The sequence below is a fragment of the Heterodontus francisci genome, unplaced genomic scaffold (assembly GCF_036365525.1).
Source record: "Heterodontus francisci isolate sHetFra1 unplaced genomic scaffold, sHetFra1.hap1 HAP1_SCAFFOLD_925, whole genome shotgun sequence".
Taxonomy (NCBI): Eukaryota; Metazoa; Chordata; class Chondrichthyes; order Heterodontiformes; family Heterodontidae; genus Heterodontus; species Heterodontus francisci.
The window spans coordinates 242,481-268,940 of NW_027140192.1; the positions used below are offsets into that span (position 1 = coordinate 242,481).

The 26,460-nt window shown below is 44.7% G+C and overlaps 1 long non-coding RNA gene across 1 annotated transcript; it reads right to left on the bottom strand.

Annotated features, from left to right (window-relative positions):
* Positions 1–546: 546 nt before the first annotated feature.
* Positions 547–26,460, bottom strand: LOC137359071 (uncharacterized). The gene is made up of 5 exons (XR_010971433.1): positions 26,379–26,460; positions 20,979–21,127; positions 13,510–13,607; positions 9,478–9,710; positions 547–638 (listed from the first exon to the last, which is right to left on the bottom strand). It is a non-coding gene; the product is annotated as an uncharacterized lncRNA (long non-coding RNA).

Genomic DNA, 26,460 nt, shown 5'->3' on the forward strand with positions numbered 1-26,460 from the left:
CATTATGGTCGGCATGGACGCGGTGGGCCGAAGGGCCTGTTTCTATGCTGTACGACTGTATGACTCTATCACAGTATTTCAGTGAATCAGTGTTTACAGATCTCCGAGTGGAAAATAGAGACAGCAGCAACAGCAAAGATGAGAGAGTTAATTACAAGAACTGTAATAACATTAGCAATGGTTTGACAGTTAATAGCTGGAGATAGAGATTCACCAGGAATAACAACAGCAGCAAGGAGGGAAGAGTCAATGGCAAGAACAGTAGTATAGGTAAAAATGGATTAGAGAATTAAATCTTTATAGAGTGACTTACCAGGGCACCAACAATAGCGAGGTTGTAAACGTAAATATATTGAATTATCTCAAGTGGATATAGGATTCGAATGGACAAAAAACGACAAGCAGCAAGGATATAGTAAGACAAGCCATGTCTCGTAAATGTCAACAACAACCTATATTTACATAATGCCTTTAATGTAATAGAACATCACAAGGTGCTTTGCAGGAGCGTTATAAAGGAAAGTATGACACGTGAAACAACAGGAGATTATGAGGTCAGATGACGAACAGATTGGTCATAGAGGAAGGTTTTCAGTAGTGTCTTCTGGGAGGAACGTGAGGTGGAGAGGCAGTGACAGCTGGTGGAATTTAATTAATACATTCAATTAATAAATAAAATAAAATCTGGAATTGAAAGCTGAACTCAGTAATGTTGCATGAAACTATAATTGATTTTTATAACAATCTATCTGATTCACTAATGTCTTTTAGGGAAGGAGATCTGCCATCCTTACCTAATCTGGTCTACATGTAACTCAATGTGATTCACTGCTAACTGTCCTCTGCAATAGCCTAGCAAGTCACTCAGTTGTTAAGGATAATTATGAATGGACAACAAAGAGGCAGGAATTGTATTCCAGAGTTTTTCATAGGGGTCGTTAACTAGTCAAGGACATAACTCTGGACACAGGTCTTTGTGTCGATATTCCTGGGAATGAAAATGTGAAGCCTCATATCCACATATCTAAACAATTGTTGTTTATAAATTGTGATTTTTTTGATTGGTTACTCTGTGGTTCGAACATGATAATGACAGGAAGTAACGGTACAGCACTCAAAGCTCAAATTGAGCACCAATGACTCTCCGAGATTGAGTAGGAATACTACTAGTTAACAATTATACAAAATATCCATTCGCAATGCAACTGTTAGCAATACACTCATTAGTCACAAACATGTTACAAGGATTTGTGCTATTCGTTCAGTAACTGACCAAGCTCCTCGACCTTATCACTGAATCACCATTTACAATAATCTTTACACCTTTCATACCAAGGTGGGCTGGATGTTAAATTGATAAGATCACACTGCCCTATTAAAATCCACCGTAAGCTACAGTTGTCCAATGAGATGTCTAATTCTTTGTTCAAACTGTGATACAAGAGACTGCCTTGATGGTGAGCACGTGTTTACATTTCCTTCAGTAATTTCATTACCACTTGTGGATGTTACAGATGCCCCGGGACTGATATCAGTAAAACCAATAGCAGCTTTCCTTCCTGGTTACATACATATTTTAAACTACAGGACAATGAAAGAATCCAAATCCCTTGCATTCCTGATGTCTTACAAACTGTTTCCTAGAGGATTTCTAGTTTATTCTCATTTCTAAGAAGACAGACACTGGCATCATCAATCAAAGACAGTTTGTAAAACTTAGACCAGCTGAATTAACATTTTAAAACATATTCAGTCACGCCAATCTCTTTTCTTTGTGTTTCCAGACAACATGTCCAACATGGGGTGGCGCAGTGGTTAGCACCGCAGCCTCACAGCTCCTGGGGCTCGGGTTAGATTCTGGGTACTGCCTGTGCGGAGTTTACAAGTTCTCCCTGTGTCTGCGTGGACTTTCGCTGGGTGCTCTGGTTTCCTCCCACATCCAAAGACTTGCAGGTGATAGGTAAATTGGGCATTGTAAATTGCCCCTAGTGTAGGGAGGTGATAGGGAATATGGGATTACTGTAGGGTTATTATAAATGGTTGGTTGTTGGTTGGCACAGACGCGTTGGGCCGAAGGGCCTGTTTCAGTGCTGTATCTCTACATAACAATAAAATAAAAAAATAAAACACATGTTTGCAGTGTTTTGTGCATGCAAAACCTCTGTGAAGTTCTAAATTGGCATCAAAGTGAAATAGAACTTTGAAGTAGGTCTCTTAATTAGTTTTGATGTGATATGTATGACCGTTCTGTTTATTGTTCAAACATCCCTCAGACTAAAAGTGTTTTCTTCCACGAGTAACTCTGTTAATCTGTAAAGCAGCTTGTAGCTGTTAACAGGTTACTTTATCTCAGATACACCCTTTTGGCCTGCACAATGCATGCTGGTCAGGTCCAGTCAGTTTTCGGTACACCTGTAAAAAAGCAAAGGGCAACTCAAGGGCAATTTGGGATGGGGACCGAATGCTGGCCTTCTCAGTGATACTCACATCCCCTGAATAGAATACAATAATATGATAATATAAGATTCCACCCATCCAATCCAGGATAAAAAAAACATTCTCACCTGTCACAGGTCAGACAGCAGAGATCATGCCATTCCATCTATCCAATCGAGGATAACAAACCATTCTCACCTGTCACAGGTCAGATGCCTACACTATCTGTTCTGATTTTGTTTTGTATTTGAACTGTCAATCCGCAATAAACTGCTTATGTCTCCTCGACCTACTTTTGGATAATCTGTGACACTTGATCTGATCTTACAGAGGTCTAGGAGAGGGATCACAGAGATTGGGTTCAGAGGCCTGGTTTACTTGGGTTTGTGAGAAATTATAATCTCAGTTGGGCATGAGTGATCATCACTGGGACCGGGTAGGAAACTTTGAGACAGAGAGAGAGGGAGAGAGTTTATACTCGGTGAAATGTGTGTGATCATTGCGAACAGCGAGGATGGAACCTTGAGAGAACTTGGAAGAAATAAAGTCAGATGCATAATGTTGTTGGTATATCACAGGGAATAGTTGATCAGTTTCATGACAGAGAAAAACAGTCGCACCTGGAATAACTGACTTCCTAAGAATTTTGGAGAAGTCCAGTGTGGTTTACGATTTCATCCTCAGGAGAATTTATGAGAACATCCAGAAATGCTGAAATAAAATAAAGTGCTGGGATAAGTTGGACAATGGGGATCATCTGTGCACATCACAGTTAAATAAAACAAACACAACCAATTGAAGGAACAGATAGATAGGTTACAGAAGGAAATTGAAGTTTGTCAGGAGAATAGTTGCATCCTGTACAATCAGTTACTCTGGGAACAGGAGGCATTGACACTGTACATTAGATGTAGAGAAAATTATAACAAATCCTGGACCAAAACGAGTTACCGTCAGGAAATACCAGAATTAGTGAAGGGTTAGAAGCTGTGAAGAGGGGCTTTGAGGGAATTATACCAGTGTTAAAGCTCTGCCCCACCCCCGAAACTGAACCACAGGGAGGTGAGGGTGGAGTAGCAATGCCACTGGACTAGTGGCCCAGACGCCCAGGCTAATGCTCTGGGGACATGGGTTCAAGTCCCACCACGGCAGATGGTGAAATTTGAATTCAATTAGTAAAATTCTGAAATTAAAATATCTATTCTAATGGTGACCATGAAACCATTGTCAATTGTTGTAAAAATTCATCTGGTTCACTCATGTCCCTTATGGAAGAAAATCTGCCATCCTAATCTGGTCTGGCCTACATGTGACTCAAGACCCACAGCAATGTGGTTGTTTATGAAATGGAGGAGTAAGCTGCTCGGTTGTAGAAAAGCCAAATAAAGCAATGAAACTGGATGGACCACCTGGCATCGACATGGGCACCAAAAACGACAAAGGCAAACTCAGCCCTGTCGACCCTGCAAAGTCTTCCTTGGTAACAACTGGAGGCTTGTGCAAAAATTGGCAGAACTGTCGCATAGACTAGTCAAGTTGCAGAAAACAAATTCATCCTCACCGAATTATATCTTATAATGTCCCAGACACAAGCATTCCCATTCCAAGGTATGTCTACCCCCCAGAGACAGGACAGACCCTTGATTCAGGACCCCATGAAGTCTCATGGCATCAGGTCAAACATGGGGAAGGAAACCTCCTGCTGATTTCCAACTACCGCCCTCCCTCAGCTGATGTGTCAGTACTCCTCCATGTTGAACACCATTTGGAGGAAGTACTAAGGGTAGCAGGGACACTGAATGTACCCTGGGTAAGGGAATTTAATATCCATCACCAAGAGTGACTCGGTAGCATCAGTACTGACTGAGCTGGCAGAGTCCGAAAGGACGTGGCTGCCAGACTGAGTCTGGAGCAGGCGGTGAGGTAACCAACCAGAGTGAAAAATGTATTTGACCTCGTCCTCACCAATCTGCCTGTCATTGAAGTTATAGATATGGACTTTCAAAAGGTGTTTCATCAAGTCACATTCAATAGACATGTTAGGAAAATTGAACCCTATGGATTAAAGGGACAGTGACAGTTTGGATATAACATTGTCTAATGCACAGTAAACAGAGAGAAGTGGTGAAAGGTTGTTGTTCAGACTCGATGGGAGTATGCAGTGGTGTTCCCCAGGGCTCGGTATTAGGACCACTGCTCTTTAGTGCTTGGAAAACCCGGGCTGGGTAGGGAAGAGACCCCTCCTCCTCCCTCTTTACAGAGCTTCCCCTCTCTGCAGCCTCTGCTCCATTTGTTGCAGAGACACAGTAGCTACAGTAGACCCAGAGACACAGTAACTACAGTCCCCATACCTGGTCCAGTGTTGGGTCACCAAATCCTCTGTCCTCCCTGAATGCCTGCAGCAGCTCACAACACAACCTCCAGAAAATCATCCACAGCACCTCCACCAACTTTATACGAGCAGAAGTAAGTCAAAAGCCCCTCACCTGTAAGTTGGATGCCTGGTCCTTTGAAATAAAATTAGAGGGAGTTCCTCGTGCTGCTGAATGCATGTTCAGCTGAGAGTGACTAACACAGGTGGTCAGTGGACATGTCCAGGTCAAGTTTCAAAGACGTACGTCACAGTTGTGGGAATGGCTGATGAACACCATATTCATACCCTCCTCATACTACAGACACACACACGTTACACCCACGCTATCACCCCGGCCAGCATGGGTGTCCTGTGCAATGTACTGGATGTGACCGGCACTGCAGCCCACACTATTCTATGGATCCAAACTTCCACAGCACCAGTAGAGCTGGAGAGATGAAATGTGTGGTCAGGGAGAGAGACAGAGGGAAAGAAACTCTGTTTAAAAAGGGAATTATAAAAAGACTTTAAGATGAACAAGTTTCAGGAATATTGGAAATGGACAGGGGATTGGGATAATCAGAGGGGTGAGGACATGGAGGGATTTGATCACAAGAGTGAGAATATTAAAATTGAGGTGTTTTTGGACATATGAAGATAGAACTGAGGAGCAGGAGGAGTCCATTAGACCCGTTGAGCCTGCTCCACCATTCGAATAAGGACATGACTGATCTGTTATTTTTAAACTTTATCCCCTTGTTCCAGTCTCCCCCACAATGGAAACATCCTCCCGGTATCCACTCTATCAAGTCCCCTCAGGATCTGATAAGCTTCAATAAGACACATCTCATTCTTCTAAACTCCAAACCGTTAAAAAATGTCTTCATAATATAAGCCCTTCATTCAGGGAATGAGTCAAGTTAACTTTTGCTGACCTGCTTCTTATGCAATAATTTCATTTTGATCAAATAAGGAGACCAAAACTGTACACAATATTCCAGATGTGGTCTCACCAAGGCCCTGCACAGCTGCAGTAAAACTTCCCCACTTTGATACTCGATTCCCTTTGCAATAAACGTTAACATTCCGTTTGCCTTCCGAATCACTTGCTGTCCCTGTATACTAACTCTTTCAGATTCATGTACCCAGACACCCAGATCCCTCTGTACCACCGAGTTCTTCAATCTCTCTACATTTAAATAGTATACTGCTTTTCTATTCTTCCGGCCAAAGTGAACAAGTTCACATCTTACCACATTGTACTCCATCCGCCAAAGTTTTGCGACCTCACTTAACCTATTTGTATCCCTTTGCAAACACTTTACCTCATCTTGACCACGTACTTTCCGTCCCATCTTGATGTCGTCAGCACATTTATCTACCATACTTACCTTAGGACCCTTGGACGCAGGCCTTCTGGTCCTGGGGACTGGACTGGACAGACAAATATGCAAGGTAGGAGCTGGAGTAGGTCACACGGGCCTTCGAGCCTGCTACGCCATTAAATAAGATCATGGTTGATCTGATTGTAACCTCGGCTGCACAATCCCAGCTTCTCCCACTAACCTTCCATCTCCTTGCTTATCAACAATCTATCTACCTCTGATTTAAAAATATTCAAAGACTCTGCTTCCACCGCCTTTTGAGGAAAAGTGTTCCAAAGATTCATGACCCTCAGAAAAAAAATCTCCTCATCTCTGTCTTAAATGGGCAACCCTTATTTTTAAACAGTGACCCCGAGTTCTAGATTCTCCAACAAGAACAAACATCATTTCCACATCCACCCTGTCAAGACCCCTCAGGATCTTTTATGTGTCAATCAAGTCACCTCTTACTCTTCTAAACTCCAGCAGGTACAACCCTGGCCTGCCCACCCTTTCTTCATATGACAACTCGCCCATGCCAGGTATTAGTCTCGCAAACCTTCCCTGAACTGCTTCCAACGCATTTACATCCTTCCCTAACTAAGGAGATCAATACAATAGTCGGTCCTCCAGATGTGGTCTCACCAATTACCTGTATAACTGTAGCAAGACCTCCTTACTTTTGTATTCAATTCCCCTTGCAATAAATGGTAACATTCTATTAGCTTTCCTAATTACGTGCTGTACCTGCATACTAACCTTTTTTGATTTATGCACTAGGACACCCAGATCCCTGTGCATCTCAGAGTTCTGCAATCTCACCATTTATATAATACACTTCTTTTTTATTCTTCCTGCCAAAATGGGAAATTTCACGATTCCCACATGATACTCCGTTTTCCAGATCTTTGCCCACTCACATAACCTATCTATATCCCTTTGTAGCCTCCTTATATCCTCTTCACAACTTACCTTCCGACCTCTCTTTGTTTCATCAGCAAATTTAGCAACCATACCTTCAGTCCCTTCATCCAAGTCATTTATATAAATTATAAAACGTTGTGTCACCAGCATTGATCCCTGTGGCACACCATTCATTACATCTTACCAACCAGAAAATGACCCATTTATGCCTACTCTCTATTTCCTGTTAGCTAGCCAATCTTCTATCTATGACAATATACTACTCCCTACACCATGATATTTTCTTTTTCACAATAACCTTTGATGTGGCACTCTATCAAATTCCTTCTGGAAATCTAAGTACAGTACATCCACCAGTTCCCCATTATCCACAGCACATGTTACTTCTTCAAAGAACTCCAATAAATTGGTTAAACATGATTTCCCCTTTCAGAAAACCATGTTGATTCTGCCTGATTACCTTGACTTTTTCTAAATGCTCTATTACATATCTAATAATAGCTTCTAACATTGTTCCTAAGAGAGATGTTAAGCTAACTGGCCTGTAGTTTCCTGCTTTCTGTCTCTCTCCCTTTTTGAATAAAGGAGTTCGTTATTTACCAATCGAATTAAACCTTCTCTGAATCTAGGGATTTTTGAAAAATCAAAACCAGCGCATCGACTATCTCACTAGTCACTCTTCAGGATCAGGGGACTGTCATTCCACAGCTCCAACAATTTGTTCAGTATCACTTCCCTGGTGATTGTAATTTTCTTGGGTTTCTCCCTCCCTCCCTTCCATTTCCTGAATTACAGCTAATACTGGGATGTTACTTGCATCCTCAATAGTGACGATTAATGCAAAATATCTGCTCAATTCATCTGCTATCTCCTTGTTTTCCATTATTAATTTCGCTGACTCACTTTCTGTCCGACTAATGCTCACTTTGTTAACTCTTTTCTTCTTTAAATATCTATAGAGACTCTTCCTATCTGTCTTTATATTTCTAGCCAGCTTTCCCTCGTACTCTAATGTTTCCTTCCTTATCAATCTTTAGTTGTTCTTTGCTGATTTTTATATTCTGTCTAATCTTCTGCCCTGCCACCCATCTTTGCACCGCTAAATGCTTTATCTTTAAGTTTGATACTATCTTTAGCTGTTTTCGTTATCCACGGATGGTGGGTCCTATCAGCCTTTAGGTGTGATAGTTTTCCCAGTATCCTCTTTTCTCTGGTCATAGTGATTGTTTTAAGTTCCTCACTTCCTTTTGCCTCTTGATTTAGGTATATTTGGAAGGTTTGCTATGTCTTCTACAATGAAAACAGACAGAAAATAGCTGTTCAACACCTCCACCATGTCCTTGTTTCTCATTATTAATTCTGCAAACTCACTTTCTAGAGGACTAACACTAATTTTAGTTTCTATTTTCCTATTTAAATACTTGTATAAACTCTTATCCTCTATTTTTAGATTACTAGTTGGCTTTCTCCCACACTCTACCTTTCCCTCTTTTTTATCATTGATTGCTGGTTCTTAAAATCTGTCCAATCTTCTCACCCACCAACAATCTTTGCAGATTTGTCGTGTTTCTTTCAATTCAATATTATCCTTAACTTCATTATTTTGCGGCGTATGATGCAACCTTCTGCAAGAGCCTTTCTTTCTCATTGAGATACATCTTTGCTGAGAGTTAGTAAGTATCTCCTTAAAAATCTGCCACTGCATCTCTACTGTACTACCTTTTAACCTAGTTTCCAAGTTCACTTTTGCCACCTATGCCTTCATATCCTTATAATTACCTTTATTTAGGTTTTTTTTTAAAAACTAGTCTTAGACCCACAGTTTTCCCTTCAATCTGAACATTGAAATGCTATCATGTTATGATAATTGTCGTCTAAAGACTCCTTTTTTAGGAGGTTCTTCATTAATCCTGTCTCATTGAACATTATCCTCTCTGGTTGACTGCAGAACGTGCTGCTCTAAGGAACTGTCCTGAATACACTCAATGTGATAATTGTTTAGGCTACCTTTGCCAATCTGATTTGCCCAATCTACATGTAGATTAAACTCACCCATAATTATTGTGGTACCTTTCATCCACACCCCATTTATTTCTTTTTGTATACTATCCTACAAAAAACAATGTAGGTCACTGAGTTCAGGGATGTTGCGTGAATGAGATTTAGTATGAATTAGGATATAGACAGCAGAGTTTTGTACAGACTGTGGTTTATGGTGGTTTGTAACAGGGAGAGTAACCAGGACAGCATTGGAATAGTAGATTTGACAAAGACACAGACCAGAGTTTATGCAGCAAATGGGCTCACATGGAGGACGATATTTTGAAGGTGGTCGTTGTTAAGAACAGTAAAACAGTTAATCATGGTTTCTAGAATTAATAGCTGGATAGAGAGACTTACCAGGGACACCAACAATAGCGAGGATGGGATAATAAATGTGTTGAATCAGCATCAGTGCCCAGTGGATCCGATGCGCCAATGTTATCCAATAATCATCCGCAGTAAGATAATCAAACCAATGGGATAAACTCCTGTCCATTTTTGTAACATTCCAATCTATTGTTCTCAGATTCTGATCTATCCTCTCCATCTCACTGGAGCCACTGATCCCTGTTAGTGCGGGGGTGATGCTCCTGCAGACATGATGGAAGAACACATTAAAAGGAGTCCTGTATTAATAGAAGAAGGAAACCCTCCAGTGACGCAATTAGAGTCCATGGATTACATTAATTACAGTCACTGAACAAACAGGTTCAGTTAACCCCTTTCAATCCAACCCTTTTTGTACCACAATAAAGCAGAACATTTACATGGTCTGCATGGGATGTATGAGAGTTGTTGAGGGAAGGAAAGGTGCAAATAACAGAGGCACTGGCCAGGAGCTTCCAATACTTCTTGGATATTGGAGTGATGACAGGAGACTGGATGGTTGTAAATGTTAGACATTGTTTAAAAAAAGGAGATATGGACTAAGCCCTGTATTTACTGACCAGTCAGTTTAACGTCCCTGGTGGGGAAATTTCAGCCATCAACCAGGATACAGATACCTGCTGTTTTGAAAAACAAGGGTTTATAAATGTCAACTACCATGAACATGTTAAAGACATAATTGTATCTAACAAGCTTGAAGGATTTATTTGATGGAGTAATATAGGGGATTGATGAGGGTTGTACAGCTGGTGTTATGTATATAAACTTTCAGAAGGTGTTTGATCAAGAGCGATTTAATCGACTTCTTCGGAAAACTGAACCCAATGATCAAAGTGGCAGTGGTTGTGTGAACATCCAATTGGCTAAGGCACAGAAAATAGATTGTTTTTCAGGCTGGGGTGAGTATACAGAGCTGTTCCAAAGCCATCAATAACAACAACAACATATATTTATATATGAACACACGAAGTAGGAGCAGGAGTAGGCCACTCGGCCCTTCGAGCCTGCTCCACCATTCAATAAGTTCCTGGCTGAACTGATTATTTCACATTTCCATCTACCCCCGGTAACCTTTCACTCCCTTGCTGATCAAAAATCTATCCAGTTCTGCATTTAAAAATTTCAAATTCTCTGCTTCCACTGCCTTTTGAGGAAGAGAATTCCAAAGACTCTCGACCCTTTGAGATGAAACAATGTCTCCTCATCTCTGTCTTAAATGGGTGACCCCTTATTCTTAAACAGGTGCACCTTCCCCCCCTCTGTCACCTAATGATCTGTACCTAGCAAAGGACTCAGTTATATCCCCTTACACTCCCACCTCAATTAAATTCACGCTCGGCATGCCGTTGATCTCTTTTCCATCGTCATTACCTCCTGCCTCACTTCCTTGACCAGGAGTCCTACACCCACCCCGACTAGTGGACCCACTCACCCAGCTCAAGTATTTTGCCTCCACCTGGACCCCTCCCTTTGGCCTCTTACCCACTTTAGATCGTTTCATTGAGAAATGTCGGTGAAACATCAGCCATCACAATTTCTCTGCTCCCCTCACTCACTCTAGTCTGTCCCCCTCTGAACTTGCTGCACTCCGTTCTCTCAAGTCTAATCCCGACATTGTGATCAAACCTGCAGACAAGGATGGTGCTGTTGTTGTCCAGCGTACCGACTGCTACCTTGCAGAGGCTCAGCATCAACTCTCAGACACTTCTTCCTACTTCCCTCTCGACCATGAACCCACCAGCGAACATCAAGCTGCTGTCCACAGGACTGTAACTGACCTCATCTCCTCTGGAGATCTTCCCGCTACAGCTTCCAACCTCACAGTCCCACAACCACGGGCAACCCACTTCTACCTCCTTCCTAAAATCCACAAACAGGACTATCCCAGCAGACTCATTGTTTCAGCCTGTTCCTGCCCCACTTGAACTTATTACTTCCTATCTTGAGTCGATTTTTTTCTCCCCTCGTCCAGTCTCTTTCCACCTACATCTGCGACTCTTCGGACGCACTACGTCATTTTGACAATTTCCAGTTCCTCTTCATGATGGACGTCCAATGTATCTGCACCTTCCATCCCCCACCAGGACGGTCTTAGGGTTCTCTGCTTCTTCCTTGAACAGAGGCCCATCCAGTCCCCATCCACTACCACCCTCCTCCGCCAGGCTGAAATTGTTCACACATTGATCAACTTCTCCTTCAGCTCCACTCATTTTGTACAGCCATAGAGTTATACAGACTATAGACAGACCCTTCGGCCCATCATATCCATGCTGGCCATCAAGCACCTATCCATTCTAATCACATTTTCTGGCACTTGGCCCATAGCCTTGTATGCTATGGTATTTCAAGTGCTTCTCCAAATACTTTTTAAATGTTATGAGGGTTCCTGCCTCTACCATCCCTTCAGGCAGTGTGGTCCAGATTCCAACCACCCTCTGGGTGAATTTGTTTTCCTCAATTCCCCTCTAAATCTCCTGCCCCTTCCTGTAAATCTCTACCCCCTGGCTATTGACACTTGCGCCAAGGGGGAAAAAAAAGTTTCTTCCTATCTACGCACTTCATAATTTTGTATACTTCTATCAGCTCCCCCCTCAGATTTAGTCACCCCATGATGCCTATCTATACTAATTCCACCTGCCTGCATTAATTCCATATCTTACTATGCCTTGCTCATTCAAGTACCTGTCCAGATGCCTCTTAACTGTCGCTACTGTTCCTGCCTCCACCACCTCCTCAGGCAGCTCATTCCAGATACCCACTATTCTTTGTGTGAAAAATTTACCCCTTTGATCCCCTTTAAACCTCGTCCCTCTCACCTTAATTCTATGCCGTCTAGATTTAGTCGCCCCCACCATGGAAGCAGACTCTGGCCAACTACTTTATCTATGCCTCTCAGAATTTTATATACCTCTAACATGTCCCCTCTCAGCCTCCTTCGCTCCAGGGAAAACAGACCCAGCCTATCCAATCTCTATCTATAACTCAAGCCCTCCAAACAAGGCAACATCCTTGTGAATCATTTCTGAACCCTCTCTAGCTTCATCACATCTTTACTGTAGTGCAGCGACCAGAACTGCACACAGTACTCCAAATGCGGCCCAACCAACGTTATGTATAACTGTAACATAACGTCCCAACTCTTGTACTCAATGCCTCGACCGATGAAGGCAAGCCAAATGGCTTCTTCACCACGCTGTCTACCTGTGTTGCCACTTCCAAGGAACTACGTACTTGCAAACCAAGATGCACCCAAAACTGATATGTGGCAAGTCGCATTCATGCTGCAAAAGTGCCAGGACACGAACATTTCCAATAAGAGAGAATCTAACCATCTCCCCTTGACAGTCAATGGCGTTATCATCACTGAATCCTCTACTATCAACATTCTAGGGGTTATTATTGAACAGAAGCTGAATTGCAGCTACAACAGGTCAGAGGCTAGGAATCCTGAGGCGAGTAACTCATTTCCTGACTCCCCAAAGCCTTTCCACCATCTATAAGGCACAAATCAGGAGTGCGATGGAATACTCCCCACTTGCCTGGATGGGTGAAGCTCCAACAGCATTCCAGGAACTCAACACCATCCAGGACAAAGCAGCCCTGCTTGATTGATTGATTGTAGTTGGCGTGTCATTGACTCCCTCCAGCACCAGCACACAGGGGCAGCAGTGTGTACCATCTACAAGATGCACTGCAGCAACGCACCAAGGCTCCTTAAACAGTACCTTCCAAACCCGCGACCTCTACCACAAAGAAGGACAAGGGCAGTGATGCATGGGAACATCACCACTGCAAGTTCCCCTCCAAGTCACACATCATCCGGACTTGGAACTATATCGCTGTTCCTTCACTCTCACTGGGTCAAAATCCTGGAAATCCCTTCCTAACAGCACTGTGGGTGTACCTGCACCAGTTGGATCAAGAAGGCAGCTCACCACCACCTTCTCAAGAGCAATTAGCGATGGGCAATGAATGCTGGCCCAGGCAGCGGCGCCCACTTACCATGAAATAATAAGAAGGTAATAGTAGTTCCTTCTGGCTGGACGACTGTGGAGAGGTGTGGGAGGAAGACACCAACATTGTAACAGGCTCCAGTACGTCTGTGAAAGACAAGGAGGGATAGTTTGTCTTTGTAACAGTCACACAGCATGTCATTTTTAACAATCTTATCTGCATGCCCTGCCATAGAATTATTCACATGCATCCAAACTTCTGCTGCACCCCCATTAAAATTACACCCTTTATTTTCCATTGCCTCTCCTGTCCATCCTATGAAAAATGTATCATTTTGCGTTTCTGTTAATGTTTATCTACCATGTGTACGTCCATTCCATCAGTCTGTCTATATCCACTTGATGTCTGTCAATATCATCCTCATTGTGCAATACACTTCCAGGTTTTGTGGCAAGTGTAAAATTTACAATTGTGCTATTTACAGGGCGGCACAGTGGCGCAGTGGTTGGCACCGCAGCCTCACAGCTCCAGCAACCCGGGTTCAATTCTAGGTATTGCCTGTGTGGAGTTTGCAAGTTCTCCCTGTGTCTGCGTGGGTTTCCTCCGTGTGCTCTGGTTTCCTCCCACATGCCAAAGACTTGCAGGTTGATAGGTATATTGGCCATTAGCAATTGCCCCTAGTATAGGTAGGTGGTAGGGAAATATAGGGACAGGTGGGGATGTGGTCGGAATATGGGATTAGTGTAGGATTAGTATAAATGGGTGGTTGATGGTCGGCACAGACTCGGTGGGCCGAAGGGCCTGTTTCAGTGCTGTATCTCTAATCTACACTCAAGTCCAAGTGGCTAAAATAGATCATGAAAAGTTACAGACCTAGTAACGACCCCTGGGGGAAACTTCCTCCAGTTCTAACAACAACCTTTCACCCCCTCTCTCTGCTTCCTGTCATGCAGACAACTTTGTCCCTTTTATTCCATGGGCTTTATCTTTATCGACAAGCCTGTTAAGTGACACTTCATCAAATGCTGTTTGGAAGTAATAGGGAACAAAGAAATGGCAGAACAATTAAATACATACTTTGGTTCTTTCTTCTCAAATGAGGACACAAATCAGTATTAATAGGGAAATGGTGTTGGGTAAATTGATGGGATTGAAGGCTGATAAATCCCCAGGGCCTGATAATCTACATTCCAAAGTACTTAAGCAAGTTCTTTCTTTTTCTTTTGGGCCTCCTTATCTCGAGAGACAATGGATACGCGCCTGGAGGTGGTCAGTGGTTTGTGAAGCAGCGCCTGGAGTGGCTATAAAGGCCAATTCTGGAGTGACAGGCTCTTCCACAGGTGCTGCAGAGAAATTTGTTTGTTGGGGCTGTTGCACAGTTGGCTCTCCCCTTGCGCCTCTGTCTTTTTTCCTGCCAACTACTAAGTCTCTTCGACTCGCCACAATTTAGCCCTGTCTTTATGGCTGCCCGCCAGCTCTGGCGAATGCTGGCAACTGACTCCCACGACTTGTGATCAATGTCACACGATTTCATGTCGCGTTTGCAGACGTCTTTATAACGGAGACATGGACGGCCGGTGGGTCTGATCACTTAAGCAAGTGACTCCAGAAATAGTAGATGCATTGCTGGTCAGTCTTCAAAATTCTATCCTGGAACAGTTACAATGGATTGGAGGGTAGACAATGTAACCTCACTATTTTAAAAAAAGAGGTAAAGAGACAACAGTGAATTATAGAGGGGTTATCCTGACATCAGTAGTGGGGAAAATGCTAGAGTCCATTATAAAATATGTAATAACAGAGCACTTGGGAAACAGTGACAGGATCGGACACAGTCAGCATGGATTTAGGAAAGGGAAATCATGCTTGGCAAATCTACTGGAATTTTTGAGGATGTAACTAATAGAATAGATAAGAGGGAACGAGTGGATGTGTTGTATTTGGATTTTAATAAGGCTTTCAATAAGGTCCCACACAGGAGATTAGCGTGCAAAGGTTAAATCCCATGGGATTGGGGGTATGGTACTGACATGGATAGAGAACTAGTTGGCAGACAGGAAACAAACAGTAAGAGCAAATGTAATATATCCAAGTTTGCAGATGACACAAAGCTGGGTGGGAGGGTGAGCTGTGAGGAGGATGCAGAGAAGCTCCAGTGTGATGTGGACAGGTTGAGTGAGTGGGAAATACATGGTAGATGCAGTATCATGTGGATAAATGTGAAGTTATCCACTTTGGTGTCAAAAACAGAAAGGCAGATTGTCTGAACGACGATAACTTTGGAGAGGGGGAGGTGCAGTGAGACCTGGGTGTCCTTGTGCACCAGTTGCTGAAAGTAAACATGCAGGTTCAGCAGGCAGTTAAGGAGGAAAATGGTATTCGAATTAGAATTAGAATTAGAATATTACAGCGCAGTACAGGCCCTTCGGCCCTCGATGTTGCGCCGATCATCTGACCTACACTATTCCATTTACATCCATATGTCTATCCAATGACCACTTAAATGCCCTTAAAGTTGGCGAGTCTACTACTGTTGCAGGCAGGGCGTTCCACGCCCCTACTACTCTCTGCGTAAAGAAACTACCTCTGACATCTGTCCTATATCTTTCACCCCTCAACTTAAAGCTATGTCCCCTCGTGTTTGCCATCCTCATCCGAGGAAAAGACTCTCACTATCCACCCTATCTAACCCTCTGATTATCTTGTATGTCTCTATTAAGTCACCTCTCCTCCTCCTTCTCTCTAACGAAAACAACCCCAAGTCCCTCAGCCTTTCCTCGTAAGATCTTCCTTCCATACCAGGCAACATCCTAGTAAATCTCCTCTGCACCCTCTCCAAAGCCTCGACATCCTTCCTATAATGCGGTGACCAGAACTGCACGCAATACTCCAGGTGCGGCCTCACCAGAGTTTTGTACATCTGCATCATGACCCCGTGGCTCTGAAACTCGATCCCCTTACTATTAAAGGCTAACACACCATATGCCTTCTTAACAGCCCTATTAACCTGGGTAGCAACTTTCAGGGATTTATGTACCTGGATACCAAGATCTCTCTGCTCATCTACACTACCAAGAATCTTCCCATTAGCCCAGTACTCTGCATTGCTGTTACTCCTTCCAAAGTGAATCACCTCACACTTCTCCGCATTAAACTCCATTTGCCATCTCTCAGCCCAGCTCTGCAGCCTATCTATGTCCCTCTGTACCCTACAACACCCTTCGACACTATCCACAAATCCACCGACCTTCGTGTCATCCGCAAATTTACTAACCCACCCTTCTGCACCCTCATCCAGGTCGTTTATAAAAATGACAAACAGCAGTGGCCCCAAAACAGAACCTTGCGGTACACCACTAGTAACTAAACTCCAGGATGAACATTTGCCATCAACCACCACCCTCTGTCTTCTTTCAGCTAGCCAATTTCTGATCCAAAGCTCTAAATCACCTTCAACCCCATACTTGCGTATTTTCTGCAATAGCCTACCGTGGGGATCCTTATCAAACGCCTTACTGAAATCCATATACACCACATCCACGGCTTTACCCTCATCCACCTGTTTGGTCACCTTCTCGAAAAACTCAATAAGGTTTGTGAGGCACGACCTACCTTTCACAAAACCGTGCTGACTATCGCAAATGAACTTATTCTTTTCAAGATGATTATAAATCCTGTCTCTTATAACCTTTTCCAACATTTTACCCACAACCGAAGTAAGGCTCACAGGTCTATAATTACCAGGGCTGTCTCTACTCTCCTTCTTGAACAAGGGGACAACATTTGCTATCCTCCAGTCCTCCGGCACTACTCCTGTCGACAATGACGACTTGAAGATCAACAACGGCTCTGCAATCTCCTCCCTGGCTTCCCAGAGAATCCTAGGATAAATCCCATCTGGCCCAGGGGACTTATCTATTTTCACTCTTTCCAAAATTGCTAACACCTCCTCCTTGTGAATCTCAATCCCATCTAGCCTAGTAGGCTGTATCTCAGTAATCTCCTCGGCAACATTTTCTTTCTCTACTGTAAATACTGACGAAAAATATTCATTTAACGCTTCCCCTATCTCCTCTGATTCCGCACACAACTTCCCACTACTATCCTTGATTGGCCCTGTTCTAACTCTTATCATTCGTTTATTCCTGATATACCTATAGAAAGCCTTAGGGTTTTCTTTGATCCTATCCGCCAATGACTTCTCGTGGCCTCTCCTTGCTCTTCTTAGCCCTCCCTTTAGATCCTTCCTGGCTAGCTTGTAACTCTCAAGCGCCCTAACTGAGCCTTCACGTCTCATCCTAACATAAGCCGCCCTCTTCCTCTTGACAAGCGCTTCAACTTCTTGAGTAAACCACGGCTCCCTTGCTCGACAACTTCCTCCCTGCCTGACAGGTACATACTTATCAAGGACACGCATTAGCTGCTCCTTGAATAAGCTCCACATTTCGTTTGTGCCCATCCCCTGCAGTTTCCTTCCCCATCCTACACATCCTAAATCTTGCCTAATCGCGTCATAATTTCCTTTCCCCCAGCTATAATTCTTGCCCTGCGGTATATACCTGTCCCTGCCCATCGCTAAGGTAAACCTAACCGAATTGTGATCACTATCGCCAAAGTGCTCACCTACATCTAAATCGAACACCTGGCCGGGTTCATTACCCAGTACCAAATCCAATGTGGCATCGCCCCTGGTTGGCCTGTCCACATACTGTGTCAGAAAACCCTCCTGCACACACTGGACAAAAACAGACCCATCTAAAGTACTCGAACTATAGTATTTCCAGTCAATATTTGGAAAGTTAAAGTCCCCCATAACCACTACCCTGTTACTCTCGCTCCTGTCGAGAATCATCTTCGCTATCCTTTCCTCTACATCTCTGGAACTATTCGGAGGTCTATAGAAAACTCCCAACAGGGTGACCTCTCCTCTCCTGTTTCTAACCTCGGCCCATACTACCTCAGTAGACGAGTCCTCAAACGTCCTTTATGCCGCTGTAATACTCTCCTTGATTAACAATGCCACACCCCCCCCCCCCTCTTTTACCTTCTTCTCTGTTCTTTCTGAAACATCTAAATCCCGGAACCTGCAACATCCATTCCTGCCCCTGCTCTACCCATGTCTCCGAAATGGCCACAACATCAGGATCCCAGCTACCAACCCATGCTGCAAGCTCACCCACCTTATTCCGGATGCTCCTGGCGTTGAAGTAGACACACTTTAAACCAAGTTCTTGCTTGCCAGTGCCCTCTTGCGTCCCTGTAACCTTATCCCCTACCTCACTACTCTCAACAGCCTGTACACTGGCACTGCAATTTAGGTTCCCATTCCCCTGCTGATTTAGTTTAAACCCCCCCGAAGAGCACTAACAAATCTCCCCCCCAGGATATTGGTACCCCTCTGGTTCAGGTGAAGACCATCCTGTTTGTAGAGGTCCCACCTACCCCAGAAAGAGCCCCAATTATCCAGGAAACCAAAACCCTCCCTCCTACACCATCCCTGCAGCCACGTGTTCAACTCCTCTCTCTCCCTATTCCTCTCTTCGCTAGCACGTGGCACAGGCAACAACCCAGAGATAACAACTCTGGTTGTTCTCGCTCTAAGCTTCCACCCTAGCTCCCTGAATTTCTGCCTTAAATCCCCATCTCTCTTCCTACCTATGTCGTTGGTGCCTATGTGGACCACGACTTGGGGGTGCTCCCCCTCCCCATTAAGGATCCCAAAAACACGATCGGAGACATCACGTACCCTGGCACCTGGGAGGCAACACACCAACCGTGAGTCTCTCTCGTTCCCACAGAACCTCCTATCTGTTCCCCTAACTATGGAGTCCCCAATGACTAATGCTCTGCTCCTCTTCCCTTTTCCCTTCTGAGCAACAGGGACAGACTCTGTGCCAGAGACCTGCACCCCATTGCTTACCCCTGGTAAGTCGTCCCCCCCAACAGTATCCAAAACGGTATACCTGTTGTTGAGGGAAACGGCCACAGGGGATCCCTGCACTGCCTGCTGGTTCCCTTTCCTTCCCCTGACGGTAACCCATCTACCTACTTCTTTTACCTGAGGTGTGACTGCCTCCCTATAACTCCTGTCAATAATCCCCTCCGCCTCCCGAATGATCCGAAGTTCATCCAGCTCCAGCTCCAGTTCCCTAACACGGTCTGCGAGGAGCTGGAGTTGGGTGCACTTCCCACAGATGCAGTCAGCAGGGACACTCTTGGCGACCCCTACCTCCCACATTCTGCAGGAGGAACATACAACTGCCTTTACCTCCATTCCCACTATTCTAGATTCCCAATAAATCTACTGAAAAACCAAACGAAAAAAAAAAAGTCAAAACTTGTTCGCTTAGCAATCCGACGGACTGAAGTTTTAAATAAAAAGCTTACCTTATCAACACCCTAGAGTCCTTTTTTTTTTGGTTAGAGGAGGAGGGTGGGTGGGAGACACTACACGTGTAGTGTCTCGGGTACTGCCACTGCCCAAATAAATAGTTTTCCCCTACCCAGCAGTCCCCGGTCCTCCGAAACAAAAAAGGGATTAACTTGTAACTTACTGAAATTGACCGCTCAGCTGAAAGTCCGCTCCGCACCCCGTTCTATCAAGGCTGCTCCTCGCAAAAGACAAAGATTTTAAAACTGCCCAAATAAATAGTTTTCCCCTACCCAGCAGTCCCCGGTCCTCCGAAACAAAAAAGGGATTAACTTGTAACTTACTGAAATTGACCGCTCAGCTGAAAGTCCGCTCCGCACCCCGTTCTATCAAGGCTGCTCCTCGCAAAAGACAAAGATTTTAAAACTGCCCAAATAAATAGTTTTCCCCTACCCAGCAGTCCCCGGTCCTCCGAAACAAAAAAGGGATTAACTTGTAACTTACTGAAATTGACCGCTCAGCTGAAAGTCCGCTCCGCACCCCGTTCTATCAAGGCTGCTCCTCGCAAAAGACAAAGATTTTAAAACTGCCCAAATAAATAGTTTTCCCCTACCCAGCAGTCCCCGGGTATGTTGGCCTTCATAGCGAGAGGATTGAAATACAGGAGAAAGGGTGTCTTGCTGCATTGAAACAAGGCTTTGGTGAGGCTAAATTCATCCACATTTGTCCCAGTCAGTTAATTTTGTTTTGGATTATTGTTTTAAAAGCTTTCCCAGCACCGTGGTTTAACTGGCTGTCCTCTATTTGCTGGGCTTGTCCTTACACTCTTTTTAGGACAATGGTGTAACATTTACAATTCTCCAGTCCTTTGGCACCATCCCTGTGTGTAAGGAAAACTATGGTTCGTTCCTTCACAATTTCCACTCTTATTTCCCACAGCAACCAGGATTCTTTTTGTATTAACATCTTGAAGTGCAGCACGCCTTTCTAATACCTCCTGCCAAGAAAACATGCTATGCTGAATGAGAATTTTTAATTCACTGGTTGGAAACCAACATTAAACTTTGAAATTGGAAAGCTGGAATCCTGCATTTAACATTTAAAAAGCTGGTAGTCAAGATGGCCACCACAATTTGCATTGAAATACCTCACATTCCAGGACATCGAAGTGGAGATGTATGTCTTCAAAGCTCCCACCCACGACAATGTTTTGAACAATTGAGTAGATTATCTGGGATCACCCTCATTAGCAAGACATTCAAAGCCATCTTGCAGCATTTACTCGCGGAGACGTACCTGCAGGAGAAACATTTACAATATAATTTGAGAGAGACTTGGGATTCTTAGACTTTGAAACTCATTAAAGGAAGAAAGGTACTGATAGACCATGTGACAGCCTCCCTCCCCCCTACCCCAGTCTATGTAAACTTGTAACTTTTTGTTACACACAGCAGACAAGCTTTGCAAGCTAACCCATGCAAGACCCTGGTTGGGCTGTCTTACGCTCTCTTTCTCTCCCCAGGTAACATTGTAAATGTTGTAATCTGTCTGTGACTGCAGAACATCCAAGTCCACCATTGCTACAGAGACCGAGGAAGAAAGCCACTGAGCATTACTGTCTCCAAGAAACCCCTGAACCAGGCGGACCAGCTGCATGTCCACTTCTACCAGGCAGAGACTTTGGAACCATGAATTCAGTCAGAGGAAAAATGAATTACAAGACCCCACAAACTGTACATTAGTTTTATTTCTTCTGGACTCTAATCCAACCCAAACTATTCTCCATCACTCTGTAACCTATTTGTGTGTCCGTGTGATGTGTGTGTGTGTGTGTGTGTGTGTGTGTGTGTGTGTGTGTGTGTGTGTGTGTGTGTGTGTGTGTGTGTGTGTGTATGAAAGTTGAAGCAGAGTTTACTATTTTACTTCAATCGGTATTTGATTTTCAGTACAATAAAATAACCTCTTTCTTGTTTAAACTAAAGAAAACCTGCCTGATTGATTCTTTTATGATCCTAGCACTTGAAGTATTAAACACTCACTGAATTGGTAAACACATGCACTATTTAAAAAGGAATAAAGCCTGTGGCATCGAACAAGGAGAGCGACAAGACGGGAGCCTTTCGACCCCTCCTCACCTGAAGTGTAACATAAATTTGGGGCTCGCATCTGGGATCAAAAACCAAAGACAGTTGGGAAATTGGGAATGGGGAACCAAATGGTTCCCTAGCAAAACTTCAAAAACTTCAATAAAGTTTTAATGGGTTTTTCACTGCTGGAGTATTAAAATGTCCACATTTGAGGCAGTACCTTCCTAACCCAGAGTGAAGTAACTTGGGGCAGGTTAAATGCCCTATTCGTTGAAGAGTTGAGGATTGTACAAAATACAGTATAGCACAGGAACAGGCGATTCGGCCCTCCAACCCTGCGCCGATCTTGATGCCTGCCTAAACTAAAACCTTCTGCACTTCCAGGGACCATATCCCTCTATTCCCATCCCATTCATGTATTTGTCAAGATGCCTCTTAAACGTCGCTATCGTACCTGCTTCCACCACCTCCCCCGGCAGCAAGTTCCAGACACTCACCACCCTCTGTGTAAAGAACTTGCCTCGCACATCCCCTCTAAACTTTGCCCCACTCACCTTAAACCTATGTCCCCTAGTAACTGACTCTTCCACCCTGGGAAAAAGCTTCTGACTATCCACTCTGTCCATGCCACTCATAACTTTGAAAACATCTATCATGTCGCCCCTCCACCTCCGTCGTTCCAGTGAAAACAATCCGAGTTTATCCAACCTCTCTTCATAGCTAATGCCCTCCAGACCAGGCAACATCCTGGTAAACCTCATCTGTACCCTCTCCAAAGCCTCCACGTCCTTCTGGTAGTGTGGCGACCAGAATTGCACGCAATATTGTAAGTGTGGCCTAACTACATTTCTGTACAGAACTGAGCAGTAAGGGATTACTATCCATCCAAAAGCTAGGAAAGCCGAAATCCTAAACCATGTGCCAACCATTTTGCACGTGAACCTGAAAAATATAACAGGATTAGAGTTGGAGGTCAATCATCTGAGCTCCAGGACATCACTGCAGGAGTTCCTCAGGGTAGTGTCCTTGGCCCAACCGTCTTCAGCTGCTTCATCAATGACCTTCCTTCAATCATAAGGTCAGAAGTGGGGATGTTCGCTGATTATTGCACAATGTTCAGCACCATTGGTGACTCCTCAAATACTGAAGCAGTCCGTGTAGAAAACAAGCAACACTAGGACAATATCCAGGCTTGAGCTGCTAAGTGGCAAGTAACATTCGCGCCACACAAGTGCTGGGCAATGATCATCTCCAACAAGAGAGAATCTAACCATCTCCCCTTGACATACATTTGCATTACCATCACTGAATCCCCCACTATCAACATCCTGGGGTTACCACGGACCAGCAACTGAACTCCTTCTTTGGCCTCCTTGTCTCTGAGACAATGGATAAGTGCCTGGAGGTGGCCAGTGGTTTGTGAAACAACGCCTGGAATGGCTATAAAGGCCAATTCTAGAGTGACAAACTCTTCCACAGGTGCAGCAGATAAAATTGGTTGTCGGTGCTGTTACATAGTTGGCCCTCTCCTTGCACTTCTGTCTTTTTTCCTGCCAACTGCTAAGTCTCTTCGACTCACCACACTTTAGCCGCGCCTTTATGGCTGCCCACCAGCTCTGGCGATCGCTGGCAACTGACTCCCACGACCTGTGATCAATGTCACAGGACGTCATGTCGCGTTTGCAGACGTCTTTAAAGTGGAGACATGAACGGCCGGTGGGTCTGGTACCAGTGACGAGTTTGCTGCACAATGTGTCCTTGGGAATCCTGCCATCTTCCATGTGGGTCACAGGGCCAAGCCATCTCAGGCGCCGCTGGCTTAGTATATGCTGGGGATGTTGGCCGCCTCGAGGACTTCTGTGGTGGAGATACGGTCCTGCCACCTGATGCCAAGGATTCTCCGGAGGCAGTGAAGATGGAATGAATTGAGACGTCGCTCTTGACAGACATACATTGTCCAGGTCTCGCTGCCATAGAGCAAGGTACTGACGACACAGGCCTGATACACTTGGACTTTTGTGTTCCGTGTCAGTGCGCCATTTTCCCACACTCTCTTGGCCAGTCTGGACATAGCAGTGGATGCCTTTCCCATGCGCTTGTTTAATTCTGCATCGAGAGACAGGTTACTGGTGATAGTTGAGCCTAGTTAGGTGAACTCTTGAACCACTTCCAGAGTATGGTCGCCGATATTGATGGATGGAGCATTTCTGATGTCCTGTCCCATTATATTCGTTTTCTTGAGGCTGATGATTGGGCCAAATTCATTGCAGACAGCTGCAAACCTGTCGATGAGTCTCTGCAGACACTCTTCAGTATAAGATGTTAATGCAGCGTCTTCAGGAAAGAGGAGTTCCCTGATGAGGACTTTTCGGACTTTGGACTTCGCTCTAAGACGGGCAAGGTTTAACAACCTGCCCCCTGATCTTGTGTGGAGGAAAATTCCTTCTTCTGAAGACTTGAACGCATGTGAGAGCAGCAGGGAGAAGAAAATCCCAAACAGTGTAGGTGCGAGAACACAGCCTTGTTTCACGCCATTCAGGAAAGTAAAGGGTTCTAATGAGGCCCCGCTATGCTGAATTTTACCTTTCATATTGTCATGGAATGAGGTGATGATACTTAGTAGCTTTGGTGGGCATCCAATCTTTTCTAATAGTCTGAAGAGACCACGTCTGCTGACGAGGTCAAAGGCTTTGGTGAGATCAATGAAAACACCGTAGAGGGGCATCTGTTGTTCACGGCATTCCTGCTGTAGCTGGCGAAGGGAGAATAGCATGTTAATGTTGGATCTCTTTGCTGGAAAGCCACACTTTGCCTCAGGATAGACACGCTCAGCCAGCATCTGGAGCCTGTTTAAGGCGACACGAGCGAAGACGTTCCCCACTATGCTCAGCAAGGAGATTCCACGGTAGTTGCTGCTGTCACCGTGGTCACATTTGTTCTTTTAGAGGGTGATGATATTGGCATCGCGCCTGTCCTGTGGTACTGCTATCTCATTGCAGCACAGGCAAAGCAGTTCGTAGAGTGCTGAAAGTATAGCAGGCTTGGCAGTCTTGATGATTTCAGGGGTAATTCCGTCCTTCCCGTCCTTTTCCGCTGGCTAGAGAATCAATGGCATCACTGATTCCGATTTTGTTGGCTGTACGTCCAGCTCAACCATGACTGGCAGAGACTGGGCTGCATTGAAGGCAGTCTCAGTGACAACATTCTCCCTGGAGTACAGTTCTAGGTAGTGCTACACCCAGCGGTCCATTTGCTTGTGGAGTAACCATATAAATACAGTGGTGACAAGAACAGGTCAGAGGCTTGGAGTGCTGCAGCGAGTGACTCACCTCCTGACTCTCCAAAGCCTGTCCACCATCTACAAGGCACAAGTCAGGAGTGTGATGGAATACTCTCCACTTGCCTGGATGTGTGCAGCTCCAACAACATTCAAGAAGCTCGACACCATCCAGGACAAAGCAACGCTCCAGATTGTCACACCCCATCTACAAACATTTACTCCCTCCACCATCAATGCACAGAGGCAGCAGTATGTACCATCTACAAGATTCACTGCAGCAACGCACCAAGGCTCCTTAGACAGCACCTTCCAACCCGCGATCTCCACCACCTAGAAGGACAGGGCAGCAAATTCATAGGAACAGTACCATCTGCAAGTTCCCCTCCAAGTCACACACCATCCTGACTTAGAACTATATCGCTGTTCCTTCACTGTCGCTGGATCAAAATCCTGGAACTCCCTTCCTAACAGCACTGTGGGTGTACCTACCCGACATGGACTGCAGCGGTTCAAGAAGACAGATCACCAACTACTTCTCCAGGGCAATTACAGATGGGTAATAAATGCTGGCCTAGCCAGCGTCGCCCACATCTCATGAACGAATAAAGTAAAACAGCCATGAGCAAGAAGGGAGAGGTGGAAACACAACGGGTCCTCCTTAGGCCAGAGCAGACAATGCTGAGAACAGGAGTGACGCCCAAAAGCCTGTGTGTTTCCACTGTAACAATCACCTCCGAGCTGACTGCTGGACGTTACAGTGAAAATCTGTCGGATTAATCAGGATACACCAGACCAGTTCAGGAAATGGGGCCCTGATGGGAAACACAGAAGACCAGGCTGTGACTTTAACTGTGGCAGTAAGACCCAGTATGCCCAACACAGAGAGTGCTGGAAAATTTAAGAAAATCCCTGCGAGATAGCAGGATTTTGTATCCTAAGGAAAAGTGACCAAATACCCCTCGAATGCAGCAAGTAAGCCCAAAGCCATACTTGGGATAAAGGGGCCACCCATTCCCTCCTGCTGGGAAAATGCATGAACTCTCCCCCAGAGAGGGCATCGAACGCTCAAGTATTAGTCATCAGTATTGGGGAAGGTAAATGCCCAGGACTCCATATCGAATATACCTAGAGTGCAGCTTTGTTTCAGGACTGGTAACCCTGGGGATTGTCCCTAATTTACCTGTAGACAGGGTGGTCCTGTTCCTGGGTAATGATCTGGTCAGGGTGAAGGTGCTAGCTTCTCCAGTGGTTTTCAAGAGACT